General features: G+C 42.0%; 1 protein-coding gene across 4 annotated transcripts in view; it reads right to left on the reverse strand.

The window, feature by feature from the left end:
* Nucleotides 1-14,225, reverse strand: part of LOC118391962 (protein phosphatase 3 catalytic subunit alpha) — a 134,309-nt gene that overhangs the window by 75,160 nt on the left and 44,924 nt on the right. The gene's annotated exons all lie outside the window — the stretch shown is intronic.

The following is a 14,225-nucleotide window of genomic DNA, read 5'->3' on the forward strand; positions in this document are numbered from 1 at the left end:
GGTACATCATCATCAGCTCATGAGACATTTATAAGTTGTATACAGTACCTCAATAATCAATGGGTACATATTGGGCTTGGCAGTATACCGTATATACCGGGTTATTTAGAAAAATCCACGGGATGGTTTTTCCAATACCATCAATAAGGTTGAAACAATATATTGAAAATGTTTTAATACATTTTGGATATTTGTAGCTACTTTTTAAGTAAATTCCTGCAGTCAACTTGTGCAGACTGTTAGGAGATAAAGAACATTGCTTTCTTCATTTCACCTGTCACATTATTATGAAGCATACAGTAGTCCCCAGTCACATGGTGTTCGTTGTCACTCACTTTTGTGCCCTCCTGGATCAAGAGCCATGCTAATATTTGTTTTATGCGTGCAGCAAACTGTGAGTAGCATTTTTTTAGTTACTTGTATAGTTTAGGTCATAAACTATACATTGCTAACCTTCGGATGACAGAGTATGAGTGGGTTTTGAAAACAGCGTCCCTTGTGTTCAGCGCGGAATATCCCGGTATGGCACAAGGACGGTATTACAATCTGGATACCTCCCAAGCCTAGTACATATCATTAATTTATAAGTCTAAAAATGGATGTAGCAGCTACTGATTTCCCCTTTAAGTGGTATATGCTCCAATTACAAGATGCTGGATATGTAGTTGTTCCTAGAATATTTCAACATCTCTAACTGGTCAAACTGCTTTCTTCTCCAGAACCCCTATACTATATAAATTTATGCATATGTAGCCATATAATTACATATAGAATGTGAATTAAAGGATCTCTATGCATGTAGCCTACATGACTCAGTGAATATGGCCCAAGCTCACCACGTTTCAGTGCACACAGTGAGACACATAACATACACGTCTTGAGGGGGGAAGAGTCTTGATCGACATAACATAGTGGGACTCGATCATCTGGCCCTGTGGGGAAAAATTGATTTCCCACAGGGCCAGATCTTTCCTCGGTTCATTTTCCCAGGAGCTCAGCAATAGTTCTGTACAAGCCCCATAGGAGACCTGTGAGGATCATTTGCTCCCAAAGCAACTACTACAGAGCACGTCATTCATATGGGAGGCAGACTGAACTGTTTTTAATCTATAGAATCAAATAATGGATGAAACAAACAAATGATTCTGCCGTAACAGTAGATTATATATTGTATGTACAAAGAATGCTTTTTAGCTTTATGATCAGTCCAAGCAGTACATTTTCCTTTTTCTAAAATACAGGGGTTTGTCAGTACTTGAAATGATTAAATGAGCAACATTCAGCGTTCATGCTCAGTACTAGACACGCAATGGGAGAAAATCCCCCCCAGTTCTTCCACATTAAACGGAAATATCTGAACCTGTCCAATAAGAATGTTATGCCCTACTGAACATGGACCAGATGTCTACACCTCCCTCACTACCCTTTTCAAATCAAAATCAAATCAAATTTTATTTGTCACATACACATGGTTAGCAGATGTTAATGCGAGTGCAGCGAAATGCTTGTGCTTCTAGTTCCGACAATGCAGTAATAACCAACGAGTAATCTAACCTAACAATTCCACAACAGCTACATGATACACACAAGTGTAAAGGGATGAAGAATATGTACACAAAGATATATGAGTGATGGTACAGAACGGCATAGGCAAGATGCAGTAGATGGTATCGAGTACAGTATATACAAATGAGATGAGTAATGTAGGGTACCAGGGTAGTGGGTTCGATTCCCGGGACCACCCATACGTAGAATGTATGCACACATGACTGTAAGTCGCTTTGGATAAAAGCGTCAGCTAAATGGCATATATTATTATTATTATTATATTAAGTGGCATTGTTTAAAGTGGCTAGTGATCCATTTTTAACATGTATGGCAGCAGCCACTCAATGTTAGTGATGGTTGTTTAACAGGCTGATGGCCTTGAGATAGAAGCTGTTTTTCAGTCTCTCGGTCCCTGCTTTGATGCACCTGTACTGACCTCGCCTTCTGGATGATAGCAGGGTGAACAGGCAGTGGCTCGGGTGGTTGTTGTCCTTGATGATCTTTATGGTCTTCCTGTGACATCGGGTGGTGTAGGTATCCTGGAGGGCAGGTAGTTTACACCCAGTGATGCGTTGTGCAGACCTCACTACCATCTGGAGAGCCTTACGTTTGGGGGCGGAGCAGTTGCCGTACCAGGTGGTGATTTTGGTGACAAGCCAAATTTCTTCAGCCTCCTGAGGTTGAAGAGACGCTGCTGCGCCTTCTTCACCACGCTGTCTGTGTGGGTGGACCAATTCAGTTTGTCCGTGATGTGTACACAGAGGAACTTAAAACGTACTACCCTCTCCACTACTGTCCCGTCAATGTGGATATGGGGGTTGCTCCCTCTGCTGTTTCCTGAAGTCCACGATCATCTCCTTTGTTTTGTTGACGTTGAGTGTGAGGTTATTTTCCTGACACCACACTCCGAGGGCCCTCACCTCCTCCCTGTAGGCCGTCTCGTCATTGTTGGTAATCAAGCCTACCACTGTACTGTCGTCTGCAAACTTGATGATTGAGTTGGAGGCGTGCATGGCCACGCAGTCGTGGGTGAACAGGGAGTACAGGAGAGGGCTCAGAACGCACCCTTGTGGGGTCTCGACCCTCACCACCTGGGGGCGGCCCGTCAGGAAGACCAGTACCCAGGGTGGGGTAGAGGTTGACCGATTAATCGGAATGGCCGATTAATGAGGGCCGATTTCAAGTTTTCATAACAACGGAAATCTGTATTTTTGGACCGATTTTGCCGATTTTAAAAAATATATATATTACGTTTTTTAAATACCTGTATTTAACCAGTTGAAGCTATGGGGGCGCTATTTCATTATTGGATAAAAAGACATGCCCGTTTTAAGCGCAATATTTTGTCACGAAAAGATGCTCGGCTCGACTATGCATGGAATTGACAGCCTTGGAAAGACAAAACTCTGACGTCTCCAAAACTGCAAAGATATTATCTGTGAGTGCCCCAGAACTAATGCTACAGGCGAAACCAAGATGAAACTTCAAACAGGAAATGAACAGGATTTTTGACGCTGTGTTTACTAACGTCTCCTTATATGGCTGTGAATATGCTGTGAACGAGCTTATGCGCTCTGCCGTTCATCCAAGATGTCTGCAGCATTGTGGCGTATTTGTAGGCATATCATTGGAAGATTGGCCATAAGAGACGACATTTGCCAGGGGGCCGTCCGGTGTCCTTTGTTTAAATCGGTGCGCAATTGTCAGTAACACTCATTTTGCCATGGGATACAGACACAGAAGCACACTTCCAGGAACGATACCACATTGAAGAGATATGTGAAAAACACCTTGAGGATTGGTTCTAAACAACGTTTGCCATGTTTCAGTCGATATTATGGAGTTAATTTGGAAAAAGTTTGGCGTTTGGATAACTGAATTTTCGGGTTTTTTTGGTAGCCAAACGTGACGCGCCAAACGGACCGATTTCTCCTGCACAAAAAATCTTTCAGGAAAAACTGAACATTTGCTATCTAACTGAGAGTCTCCTCATTGAAAACATCCAAAGTTCTTCAAAGGTAAATGATTTATTGAATGTTTTTGCTGGTTTTTGTGAAAATGTGGCCTGCTAATGCTAACGCTAAATGCTAATGCTAAATGCTAACGATAAATGCTAAATGCTAGTTTGCTATGGTAGAGAAGCATATTTTGGAAAATCTGAGATGACAGTGTTGTTAACAAAAGGCTAAGCTTGAGAGCAAAATAGATTAATTTAATTTAATTTGCGATTTTCATTAATAGTTAACGTTGCGTTATGGTAATGAGCTTGAGGCTGTAGTCACGATACCGGATCCGGGATGGCTCGACGCAAGAAGTTAACTAGGCAAGTCAGTTAAAAACACATTCTTATTTTCAATGACGGCCTAGGAACGGTGGGTTAACTGCCTTGTTCTGAACGACAGATTTTCACCTTGTCAGCTCAGGGGATCCAATCTTGCAACTTTACAGTTAACTAGTCCAACGCTCTAACCACCTGCCTCTCATTGCACTCCACGAGGAGCCTGCCTGTTACGCGAATGCAGTAGAAGCCAATATTTAGCTAAAAGAAATCCAGATTAGCAGGCAATATTAACCAGGTGAAATTGTGTCATTTCTCTTGCGGTCATTGCACGCAGAGTCAGGGTATATGCAACAGTTTGGGCAGAATTAATTTGCCAGAATAGGGCGAAATTATTTGACAGAATTATGACATAGCATTGAAGTTTGTGCAATGTAACAAGAATATTTAGACTTAGGGATGCCACCCGTTAGATAAAATACCGAACGGTTCCGTATTTCATTGAAATGATAGTTTCCGGATTCGACCATATTAATGCAGAAAGGCTCGTATTTCTGTGTGTTATAATTAAGTCTATGATTTGATAGAGCAGTCTGACTGAGCGATGTTAGGCAGCAGCAGGCTCGTAAGCATTCATTCAAACAGAACTTTCGTGCCTTTTGCCAGCAGCTCTTCGCAAGCACAGCGCTGTTTATGACTTCAGGCCTATCAGCCTAATGGCTGGTGTAACTGACGTGAAATGGCTAGCTAGTTAGCTTGGTGTGCGTCAATAGTGTTTCAAATGTCACTCGCTCTGAGACTTGGAGTAGTTATTCCCGTCTGCAAGGGCTGCGGCTTTTGTGGAGCGATGGGTAACGCTGCTTCGAGTGTGGCTGTTGTCGATGTGTTCCTGGTTCGAGCCCAGGTTACACTGGCAATACTATAGTGCCTATAAGAACATCCAATAGTCAAAGGTATATGAAATACAAATGGTGTAGAGCGAAATAGTCCTATAAATACTATATTAACTACAACCTAAAACCTCTTACCTTGGAATATTGAAGTCTCATGTTAAAAGGAACCATCAACTTTCATATGTTCTCATGTTCTGAGCAAGGAACTCAAACGTTAGCTTTCTTACATGGCACATATTGCACTTTTACTTCTCCAACACTTTGTTTTTGCATTATTGAAACCAAATTGAACATGTTTCATTATTTATTTGAGGCTAAATAGATTTTTTATGTATTATATTAAGTTAAAATAAGTGTTCATTCAGTGTGGTTGTAATTGTCATTATTACTAACACATTATTTTTTAAACGGCCGATTAATCGGTATCGGCGTTGAAAAATCATAGTAGGTCGACCTCTAGTCGAGACCCAGGGTCCCGAGCTTGATGACGAGTTTGGAGGGTACTATGGTGTTAAATGCTGACCCATAGTTGATGAACAGCATTCTCACATAGGTATTCCTCTTGTCCACATGAGTTAGGGCAGTGTGCAGTGTGGTTGCGATTGCGTCGTCTGTGGACCTATTGGGGCTGTAAGCAAATTGGAGTGGGTCTAGGGTGTCAGGTTGGCGTGGAGGTGATATGGTCCTTGACTAGTCTCTCAAAGCACTTCATGATGACTGAAGTGAGTGATACGAGGCAGTAGTCGTTTCGCTCAGTTACCTTAGCTTTCTTGGGAACAGAAACAATGGTGGCCCTCTTGAAGCATGTGAGAACAGCAGACTGGGATAAGGTTTGATTGAATATGTCCGTAAACACACCAGCCAGCTGGTCTGCACATGCTCTTAGGACGCAGCTGGGAATGCTGTCTGGGCCTGCAGCCTTGCGAGGGTTAACACGTTTTAAATGTTTTACTCACGTCGGCTGCAGGGAAGGAGAGTCCGCAGGTTTTGGTAGCTGTCTGTGTCAGTGGCACTGTGTTGTCCTCAAAGAAAGCAAAGAAGTTGTTTAGTCTGTCTGGGAGCAAGACATCCATCCGTCTGCGACGGGGCTGGTTTTCTTTTTGTAATCCGTGATTGATTGTAGACCCTGCCACATACCTCTTGTGTCTGAGCCGTTGAATTGCGACTCTACTTTGTCTCTATACTGACGCTTAGCTTGTTTGATTGCCTTGTGGAGGGAATAGCTACACTGTTTTGTATTTGGTCATGTTTCCGGTCACCTTGCCCTGGTTAAAAGCAGTGGTTCGCGCTTTCAGTTTCGCGCGAATGCTGCCATCAATCCACCCTTTCTGGTTGGGGAATGTTTTAATAGTTGCTGTGGGTACGACGTCGCCAATGCACTTGCTAATGAACTCGCTCACCGAATCAGTGTATTCGTCAATGTTGTTGTTTGACGCAATGCAGAACATATCCCAATCCACGTGATCGAAGCAATCTTGAAGCGTGGAATCAGATTGGTCGGACCAGCATTGAACAGACCTGAGCGCAGGAGCATGCTGTTTTAGTTTCTGTCTATAGGCTGGTGTCGTGGTCAGATTTTCTGAAAGGAGGGCGGGGGAGGGCCTTATATGCGTTGCGGAAGTTGGAACAACAATGATCCAGGGTTTCACCAGCCCTGGTAGCACAATCAATATGCTGATAGAATTTAGGGAGTCTTGTTTTCAGATTAGCCTTGTTAAAATCCCCAGCTACAATGAATGCAGCCTCAGGATATGTGGTTTCCAGTTTACATAGAGTCAAATAAAGTTTGTTCAGGGTCATCTATGTGTCTGCTTGGGGGGGAATATATGCGGCTGTGATTATAATCAATGAGAATTCTCTTGGTAGATAATGCGGTCGACATTTGATTGTGTGGAATTCTAAGTCCGGTGAACGGAAGGACTTGAGTTCCTGTATGTGGTTATGATCACACCCCGTCTCGTTAATCATAAGGCATACCCCCCGCCCCTCTTCTTACCAGAAAGATGTTTGTTTCTGTCGGCAATCAGTAGGCAATAGCAATGGGTTAGGCCCTTATCTCAAACTCAAATGATATTGAAACCACTGCACAGGCACCCACTTCTCTCATCCAGCAGTACACCTGCTAATGCAGTAGCACACAACCACATCACACATACCACTCATGTTTCTATTTCACCTTATATGGGTGATGGAATGGGCCATGAACTATTTTCTTTATAAGCTGCAGGCCTAATTATTGTAGGTTTCAGAGGCAAATATAAGCACAAAAATACCCATGTATTTAGGCAGTGTGTGTAGATGAAGTCAGCATTTTGCTCTCTGTACATTCACTGCACAAGTAACATTAGCGAGCATCAGGAAAAAATAAACGCTCCCATTGTTATCGACTAGGGAACCCTGACTGTCTGTAGGTGTCAATCAAATTACAGTTTACAGCCAGTATCCAGCACAGGAAGCAGCTTCATTCTATGGGACTCAAACGAAGCAACATAACTGTGGCGACACCACCTTCACCACAGATGCCCCAGGCAGAGTGTCTGAGCAGAAAGATACCAAAAGACAAATTGGCTGCAAATACAGAATAGAGAAGGATAATAATAATGGGCATATCTTGGGCAGATAGAGCATGTGACTTTAAGAAAATGATCAAATTAAACACTGTAGGCTAGGCCTATATGTAAAGACGAAGAAAGTGTTGCCATGAGATAGCAAATGTGATTTGTCGCAACCATTCCATGTACACAACATTGACATTAAAAAGTAATATTTACAAAAATATAAATGCAACAATTTCAAATCAGTCAATTGAAAAACACTACATCACCAAAAGCATGCGGACACCTGCTTGTCGAACATCTAATTACATTAATATGGAGTTGGTCCCCCCTTTGTGGCTTTAACAGCCTCCACTCTTCTGGGAAGGCTTTCCACTTGATGTTGGAACATTGCTGCGGGGACTTGCTTCCATTCAGCCACAAGAGCATTAGTCAGGTCGGGCACTAATGTTGGGCGATTAGGCCTGGCTCACAGTCGGTGTTCCAATTCCTCTCAAAGGTGTTCGATGGGGTTGAGGTCAGGGCTGAGTGCAGGCAAGTCAAGTTGTTCCACACCGATCTCGACAAACCATTTCTGTACGGACCTCGCTTTGTGCATGTGGGCATTGCCCCAGGGCGGTTTATATGCATGATCATCGTCCTCACCAGGGATGTAAACAAATTTGTGCACAAAATTTGAGAGAAAAAAGCTTTTTGTGCATATGGAAAATTTGGGGGATCCTTTATTTCAACCCATGAAACATGGGACCAACACTTTACATGTTGCATTTGTATATTATACTGAACAAAAATTTAATCTCAGAAAACAAAAGTTGATAAACAAATGCTTAAATTCAAGTGTTTTGGCATCTAAAGTATTTCACAATGAAATCTTGCAGAGCACAGTGCCTTTCAATCGACTATGGTATTTGACCGGGGAAAATGGCTGATAGTGCACAAACAGGGCACTACCCTCAGAGTGTGGGTGAGGATTTGGCTGGCACTACCCATCTACAAACTGAGACAAGTTACCACGCCAGCACTTTCACTGCCCCCAGTCTCTGCATGACCACCAGAAAGAGGAAGAACAGGAGACAGTAACAGAAGTGCAGCGAAGAAGACATAGTCAACTATAATGGCAGCTAAGAACAGCAAAGAACAGCTAAGAACAGCAATATTGATTATCCTCCAATAGTCTTACATTCTTAGACAATATTTCAAGTGGGGGGACAAATGTTTAACCCCATTATGAATCATGACTGAACTGTTGTTTGAATGGTTCCTACAAAAGAAAACTATGGAGGCCATGAACCAAGACATGACTCAATAACTGAGAGAAGAACGCTGCCGTTCCTCAAAGAAAAAAATCACCTCTATTCAGCGTGACTACAACCAAGGAGGGACATGCAAACCAGCACTCAAAAAACCCTTCCCATCTCTCAACATATTCCCGTAAAAAGGCTCTCAGCAGAGTTGGGTTTCCAGTATATTTGGAGCAGAATTGCCAAGTGTTGAACAGGATACAAAGAGGGTGCATCTCATTCCCAAAACAACATTATCAGACACTGCTTACTAATTAAATTACATAACCACAATGAGATGGAGAAGAGAAGACCGTATGCTACTGGGTAATTGGTAGAAAATGTTGAAAGGGTTCAAACATGTCAGGTTATTTGGGAGACGAAAGGGATGGAAGAGGCATTCCAAACTTAGAACACCAACTAGAACTTCTGGTTCCCCCACAAAATTCTATACAGTTTATATGGACAATGTTTTCTGCCACATCCAAAGATGCTGAATATTAGTCTCTCCCTTCTGACACTTCTGTTGAAACACTTCACCCATAGCTCAAGTTTGTAACATCTGTGTGTCGATGGAGACACACAGAGCTGCGTCCCAAATGGCACCCTATCTCCTACATAGTGCATTTCTTTTGGACAGGGCCTACATAGGGAATAGAGTGACATTTGGGACACACCCTGGATATATTAGCCTAGTTTCCCTACGGAACGCCTCAAACTACATTTGCGCTACTTCTCAATAGACCCCCCATTTACAATGGCTACAAAGCTGCCCATCAATAATTCATAAGTCAGCACTCTGCCTAGGAGATGCAATCTTCAGATACAATTAAGGCGTAATAAATTTGAGGGTGAGCCCTCCATATTTAAAACCCGCCTACGGTCCCTTTGCAGCAGCATGCAAGGCTCTGCAATATTATAATATGGACAGGGGATTAAAAGAACGTTTAAGTCTGGGATTATGGTTGCCAACTTCATTTAGGGATGATTCGAAAGCAAAGAAAGCCAGAGTCAGACAGGAATAGTAATCCCACCAAAAATCCTATTTCTGACAAAGTCAGCCTGGGTTACCAACTCCTTTCTCTAGCCTCCTCTCTACTGGCCAACTTTCAACAATTTCTCTCAGTGGTTCCCACACAGGGTTTTCTTGACCAATTATCTGGTCTCGTGTTGAATCAACCACACATCCTTTCAGGAAGTCGTATGAAGATCTGCGGCTTGAAATCCACACATTTCTGAGACTGAACAAGATTTCTAATGAAGCTGCACTGGTCAATACTAAATGGTAGACTACAATCTGTTACCCACTCACACACCGACATCATTTAAACCCACTGACACTACCGGGAATGAGGAAACAGTTCTGGTTTTTCTATATTGTGTAATATGGAGATGAAGCACCAGAACAATGGCAATCATGACAACCAAATGTGTTTTTGTCAGCGTTGGAGGAGTTTAGGCTTCTGTTCTATCTACTAAGTAAAGCAGAGGCCCCGGTCATTTAGAAATTTGTGACTCGTTTCAGGAAAATAGGCGTATGTCACTACTTTACAGGAGCGCCATTTGAACGTAAACTTTTTTTTAAATATCTACAGTGCCTTGCGAAAGTATTCGGCCCCCTTGAACTTTGGGACCTTTTGCCACATTTCAGGCTTCAAACATAAATATATAAAACTGTATTTTTTGTGAAGAATCAATAACAAGTGAGACACAATCATGAAGTGGAACGACATTTATTGTATATTTCAAACTTTTTTAACAAATCAAAAACTGAAAAATTGGGCGTGCAAAATTATTCAGCCCCCTTAAGTTAATACTTTGTAGCGCCACCTTTTGCTGCGATTACAGCTGTAAGTCGCTTGGGGTATGTCTCTACCAGTTTTGCACATCGAGAAACTGATTTTTTCCCCCATTCCTCCTTGCAAAACAGCTCGAGCTCAGTGAGGTTGTATGGAGAGCATTTGTGAACAGCAGTTTTCAGTTATTTCCACAGATTCTCGATTGGATTCAGGTCTGGACTTTGACTTGGCCATTCTAACACCTGGATATGTTTATTTTTGAACCATTCCATTGTAGATTTTGCTTTATGTTTTGGATCATTGTCTTGTTGGAAGACACATCTCCGTCCCAGTCTCAGGTCTTTTGCAGACTCCATCAGGTTTTCTTCCAGAATGGTCCTGTATTTGGCTCCATCCATCTTCCCATCAATTTTAACCATCTTCCCTGTCCCTGCTGAAGAAAAGCAGGCCCAAACCATGATGCTGCCACCACCATGTTTGACAGTGGGGATGGTGTGTTCAGGGTGATGCGCTGTGTTACTTTTACGCCAAACATAACGTTTTGCATTGTTGCCAAAAAGTTACATTTTTGTTTCATCTGACCAGAGCACCTTCTTCCACATGTTTGGTGTGTCTCCCAGGTGGCTTGTGGCAAAATTTAAACTACACTTTCTATGGATATCTTTAAGAAATGGCTTTCTTCTTGCCACTCTTCCATAAAGGCCAGATTTGTGCAATATACGACTGATTGTTGTCCTATGGAGTCTCCCACCTCAGCTGTAGATCTCTGCAGTTCATCCAGATTGATCATGGGCCTCTTGGCTGCATCTCTGATCAGTCTTCTCCTTGTATGAGCTGAAAGTTTAGAGGGACGGCCAGGTGGATTTGCAGTGGTCTGATACAGTGGTCTGATACTCCTTCCATTTCAATATTATCGCTTGCACAGTGCTCCTTGGGATGTTTAAAGCTTGGAAAATCTTTTTGTATCCAAATCCGACTTTAAACTTCTTCACAACAGTATCTCGGACCTGCCTGGTGTGTTCCTTGTTCTTCATGATGCTCTCTGCGCTTTTAACGGACCTCTGAGACTATCACAGTGCAGGTGCATTTATACGGAGACTTGATTACACACAGGTGGATTGTATTTATCATCATTAGTCATTTAGGTCAAGATTAGATTATTCAGAGATCCTCACTGAACTTCTGGAGAGAGTTTGCTGCACTGAAAGTAAAGGGGCTGAATAATTTTGCACACCCAATTTTTCAGTTTTTGATTTGTTAAAAAAGTTTGAAATATCCAATAAATGTCGTTCCACTTCATGATTGTGTCCCACTTGTTGTTGATTCTTCACAAAAAAATACAGTTTTATATCTTTATGTTTGAAGCCTGAAATGTGGCAAAAGGTCGCAAAGTTCAAGGGGGCCGAATACTTTCGCAAGGCACTGTATATGGGTAAGAGAGTCGAGCTAGCTACATTTTCAGATATATTATACATTTCAAATTTAGTCAGAAAGTAGTTTTCATTTTAAGTTAAAGGGTACTAGTTAGTTAGCTAGCTAACATTACGTGTATGATCTGTGTGGTAATATTATTTGTATCTCAGAGCCATTTGCATTGCTAGTTATAGCCCAATGTTAGCTAGCTAACATTGAACCTGGTTGGTTAGCTTCCTGCAGATTCATGCAGGGTAGTAACATTCTGAGTTGGGATTGTGGTTAATTGTTTAGCTCCCTAGCTACATGTCTAAACAAAAGATTCCACTATGGAAGTAACTATTTCAATATAATGTTCATGATGTCACTGCGACGAATGTCGATAGACGTAACTGGTAAATTTGTCAGAATACCTGATGAATTTACGAACGCTCAACACACGTTGAATATGGCCCGGTGTCAGTAAATCTTGGCAAAAAAGCATTAAAATGTTGCCAGCAGCACAGTTGCAGTCACCAACGCTCTGGATAACATAAAAACAGTCTAAGCAGCTCTGCTAGGGTGAGTAAAATGGTCAGAGTGAGCTGTTCTCTCATTTGCGTCAGGAAGTAGCTAGCCAACGTTATCCAGTTAGCTTGAGTGCTTGACTGCTGCTGTTAGGTCAGAACGCTCGGATCAACCCTACTTTTAGGCCAGAGCGTCCAGTGTGTGGCCTGACTGCTCCGAGAACGAAAAACTATGAATTTACGAACAGCCAATCTGACAACGCTCTGAGTTTACGAACGCACAGAACACACTCTGGCACTCCAGATTAAATTTACGAACAGACCCGTAGTATAACGCAGACCTTAGTCTTGAAATCTTTGCTTGTTTAGTACATAGTGTCAAATGTGAATCCTTAAAGAGATGGGTGGGGCTAAAGCTTAAAAGGGTGTAAACGATGCTGAATGGGTGTAGACAAAGAGCTCTCCAGTAGGTACCAAAACAGTAGGTACCAAGGGCCATTTTCTCAAAAGTGAGGTTACAAATGTATCAACTTTAAAAGCAGAATTACTTTCCCATTGTTCCTCAACTGTAGGGTATGACATACCATTTTCTAGCTCTGAGTCTTCTTTTATCCAATGTAAAAAATAAAATATATATATTTTTTTGCTACATATAGCCGAATCGAGCCGGTCGGTTTGTCTGTGCCTCTTTAGCATGCGTTAGTAGGAGGGAAGCTGATTTGGGACAAGACCCTTAGCAGAACAAGGTTTTGAAGCTAGTGCCTGAGTACCACAGGCTCAGCCTTGAATTGAGCTGCCTGTATTTGAAAAGCAGTGAGGAAGATGTAGAGACAGGGGGATATAAACTGAATGTGGTGTAGTGGTGGACCCAGGGGCGGCAGTCACAGTCACACACACACACATACGGTTGGTGCCCCTGGCACTCTGGTCCAAAGTGGAGAATGCAAAGTTAGGGTAAAGAGGAGAGCTGCTAGTTGAAGAGTGTCCAAATGGTCACCGTCAAAATCTAAACCCTCTATAAGGACAAGCATATTTTAGTAGTTCATCATGTTTTCAGGTCACACGATCCTTGGTGAGTGACTTCTACTCCAGTTCATAGAATGTTCTGATAAAATATTTCTGAAAAAGCACACACATTACTCAGGTGAGAATTCTAGTCTGCAATGAAAATGAAACCAGTGTTCAATTGATTTTTTAAATAACTACTCCACGTTTACAGTATTGCATTTTCAATTCTCTTAATATTTAATCATTTTTCATCCCTGGGGTATTTCCCTATGGTCTGTTTATATTAGTTATTCTACAAAATCATATTTTAATACCCACAGTATTTTTAAAAACCTTTTATTTAACTAGGCAAGTCCGTTAAGAACAAATTCGTATTTACAATGACAGCCTAGGAACAGTGGGTTAACTGCCTTGTTCAGGGGTAGAACTACAGATTTTTACCTTGTCAGCTCGGGGATTCGATTTAGCAACCTTTTTGTTACTAGTCCAACACTCTAACCACAAGGCTCCTGCCGCCTCTGTGTACACAGTCAGGGGACTGAATAACCCCCCTACACTCCCCGTGGTACACACAATTGCAAAAAAAACAGACTTAAATCACATCATAGAAAAATGTATAAAAAAAATTGTAAAGGGGTTGCCATGGAAACAGAGCAGCACGGCTCGGCCTGATCTTTTATCCATCATAGCAAAAACTGTTTTTTGAACGGAGATGATTTATATGAGATAGTGCTTAGAGTTCACACACATAGGGTTCCTAGGTACTAATAACTCTAGAGACCTCCTACAGTGCCATGTCACATTGTGAGATATCTATGGTGGTTTGGACTGAGATGGCGAGAGCATGGGACTCTAAGGTTCTGCAAAAAGATAATTCTGAGATAATTGGCTTCAAAGTTCTGATCCCTCATTAGTTTGAATGGTGTCAGCAATTTTTATCTAGTA

The sequence above is a fragment of the Oncorhynchus keta genome, chromosome 13, assembly GCF_023373465.1.
Source record: "Oncorhynchus keta strain PuntledgeMale-10-30-2019 chromosome 13, Oket_V2, whole genome shotgun sequence".
Taxonomy (NCBI): Eukaryota; Metazoa; Chordata; class Actinopteri; order Salmoniformes; family Salmonidae; genus Oncorhynchus; species Oncorhynchus keta.